Source organism: Hippocampus comes, unplaced genomic scaffold (genome assembly GCF_001891065.2).
Source record: "Hippocampus comes isolate QL1 unplaced genomic scaffold, H_comes_QL1_v1.1 scaffold39, whole genome shotgun sequence".
Classification (NCBI taxonomy): Eukaryota; Metazoa; Chordata; class Actinopteri; order Syngnathiformes; family Syngnathidae; genus Hippocampus; species Hippocampus comes.
The window spans coordinates 3702131-3705438 of NW_017842054.1; the positions used below are offsets into that span (position 1 = coordinate 3702131).

The 3308-nt window shown below is 40.0% G+C and overlaps 1 long non-coding RNA gene across 1 annotated transcript in view; it reads left to right on the forward strand.

Annotated features, from left to right (window-relative positions):
- The window catches only part of LOC109510231 (uncharacterized), a 28588-nt gene extending 25280 nt beyond the window's left edge, over positions 1–3308 (forward strand). Inside the window, exon 8 of the long non-coding RNA XR_002167098.1 lies at positions 3018–3308. This is a non-coding gene — a long non-coding RNA (uncharacterized LOC109510231). The remainder of the gene's footprint in view (positions 1–3017) is intronic.

Consider the following 3308-nt stretch of genomic DNA (forward strand, 5'->3'; position numbering starts at 1 on the left):
CCCCCCCCCTCCCCTTCTCCCCCCAAAGTCCATAGAAAGCCTCGGTCAAACGGCATTGCGCTCAATTTAAAAAATCCAGCGTACACACCATCAGATGACAGCAGAAGAATGCCTTTTGTGGCCATCTCACGCTGATGTTGGCTGGCAAATCCTGCAGCCGGCCTTGGAAATGTGCACAAGTCGTAACACTGCCGCATTCTTATTTCCATCGCTCCCTCCACTTTGCCTCTTTGACTTCATTTCTCTTTCCTCATGGAGTGTGGAAAGATTTGTATAGTCCGGAACCACTCCATAGTACCTTAAGATTCAAAATTTCAGATCTGTTTCTTCTCTCTCTAGCTTTGGTCTGCCCAGGGCATTGGTCTTAGGGTTTATATTTCACTGCTTTGTGTCTTGAAGCTTCGCTTTTCCGTGCCTTTGAGAAATCTAGTTTCTCTCTGGGAAGAGACAAGCAAAAAGCCACAAAACAACCGATTAGCCCAAATCGGTGTCACGGCCTCAAAAGTGGTTTGCTAATCAAGCTTTGGACATGGAGAAGATTGGCTCAGAGTGCAATGACACAACCCTCAAATCTTACCATATGTTACCCAAGGATGTTAACAAAATAACAGAAACTGAAATTGAAAAAAAAAACAACAACTTTTCTTTTATGAAGTCAAAACCAAAATGCTTTTTAACAAAACGAAAACTTACTAGAGCTACAAGTTACCGGGGGCGGGGTGGCCTTCGGGAAAATATGTTAAACGCCACCACTCATGAAGACCTGAGCCAAGAATTGTCAGGCAGGCGTGCTCACCACTAATCCCACCATGCTGCCCGAGCATGTATTTATTAGGCCCCTCCCTAAATGACTGTGATGATCAACACTTGAGACAAGACTTTCACTTGAGGAAAGGGCTCCCTGCATCTCCCTTATTTTGAGTGCGTGTGTGTCAAAGGAAGGGAGGACTAATGATGAAGAAGTCTGGTTTTCTGACAGGCGTGAAGTGCATTTCCAAACAAAAGGGCACCGATTTTCCAAAAAGAGCGGGACCAGAGCATTCATTAAAAAAAAAGAAAGAAAGAAAGAAAGAAAAGATGCAAATGTGTATGTATATGTATCATAGTTTATTTCAATCATGAAATTCAGTTCATTCTCATTTGTAATTACCGGTATATTATTTGTAGTTGATTTACTGTTTGGAATTAACCGATTCTTTACTGAAATTTAAAAAAAATGATCATGTTAAAAAAAAAGTCAAAACATTTATGTTGTTCATCCATCGCTTTCTGCATGTGAATATGTAAAATAGGTTATTTTAATACTTAATCATTCATTCTTACAGTGATAGTTATCCATGTTTGAGATGATGCAATAAGACACTGAACATATGTAAAATTGTTTATTGTACTCAATTTGACTTTTATTGTACAGTCACACCTCCGACCATTTTTAACAAGATAAATCAATGAAAATTACATTGAAAAATGAATATATTTATGTTAAAAGTATGTAATAATTCATTGCTGCATAAACAAACAAAATCCTAATGAGTCACATTTTTAATTACATTGAAAAATGAATATATTTATGTTAAAAGTGTGTAATAATTCATAAACAAACAAAATCCTAATGAGTCACATTTTTAATATTAGTTATAGTTCAATGTAAATTTGGGAACTCTATCCATAAAATGTTTTGTTTGATTGATTTTTTTGAATATAAAAAGTAAGCCAATTATTTCATGAGATTTGTAATAACTCTGTCCATAACGTTATATTTGATTGATTTGTTTTTTTATGTATAAAAAGTAAGCCAATTATTTCATGAGATTTGTATTTAAAAAAAAAAAAAAGGAAACAATGAGAAAATGTTGAAATTTGGGGGGGATGAACGCCGCATGATAGCTTTATCAATGCTTTTATAAGACGGTGGTCCTCCTTCCCGGCCAGATCAAACGCGACTATCTCGACCTATCCTTGACTCGGAACCACACCAACGCCTTTTGCGCCCATTCGCACAGATTAGTGTTCCATTGTAGATTAGTGCTTGGTGGGAACTCTTGAGCAGGAAGCTTCTGTCTGGAGTATTCTGTTTCAAATACCCCCAAAAACAAACGTATCAAATTGAATGTGGGAGCGATGAAATATTGGTTAGCATGTCTGTCTTGTGTCTTGACTCTTCTTTTGCACCTTCATAGCATTGCTAATCATGACGACTCGTTAAATTTTTTTGTTTACGAAGCAGGTTGACGAGGCTTGGCTTTTAATGTGGACCCAGTTATCAGTTTCGTGTCCATCGGTTATCTTGCCAGCAGCTTAATGTCTGCGCCGATAACATCTCCCAGCGCTGCCCTCTCGTCTGCACATGTTTACAGATGTGTGACGGAGGCAGGCGCCTTTCCTGTGCACGCCCGTGCTCCAACAACTCGCCACCGCCGCCGTTGGTGATTATCCTCGCTTTCAATGGGGAATCCACACGCGATGCAAATGTCCCGAGCTTGCAATTCAATTGCAATGCATTTACAATTCATTATACATAAGGGGAGACATATAGTTTTTAACCCGAATTTAAAATCATTTACACTTGGTCCTGACTTAAGTTCTGTTGGCAGCTTTTCACATTGACGTTCAGCATAACAGCTACATGCTGATTCACCATGTGTGCTTTGAACTCTGGGCTCCGCTAATGAAGAAAATTATGGATGACGAATACTCGCCCTTGTGGTTTTGTTGGCTTTTTTTTTTTTTTTCTCACAGACTCAGTGACAGTCAGTTGACGAGGTCATTCACGCTTATGGGAAACCTCCCTGAAGGCAGCGACAGGCAATCTGGCAATAAGAGCGGTGACTGTGTATTCATGTGCCTAACAGGTTTCGCCAACACGTGGAAATGTGAGCGTTTCAGGCTGAATGTTTGGTTTTACTCGTGCTTTGTTTGCACTTCCACAACAGAGACTCAGTTTTATGGCATACATACACAAATTCCACAAAAACCAGGTTCCGGACCAGGAGTTTCAGAATCGCTTCTCTCCCCAGGTTATGATCATGCTGTTGGGGTTATCTCGGTCCATTCATCCAAGAGGCTCAAAGATATGGAGACAGCTGTCCGCCTTCATCTTCATCATGGCTGCCATGCCCGTGAGTAATCTCTGATTTCACTCTGATTGCATCTCCAGAGGCCTGACTCAGCCATATTGGCTTTGGTCGCACAAATGTGGTCATGCTTCAGATGCTCATAAATACAGTACATGCATACAGTACATGACTGTGTATTGTCCATGGAAGTGATCTTGATGGATGTTCCTGGAGGTTCCATATTAAGTGAAG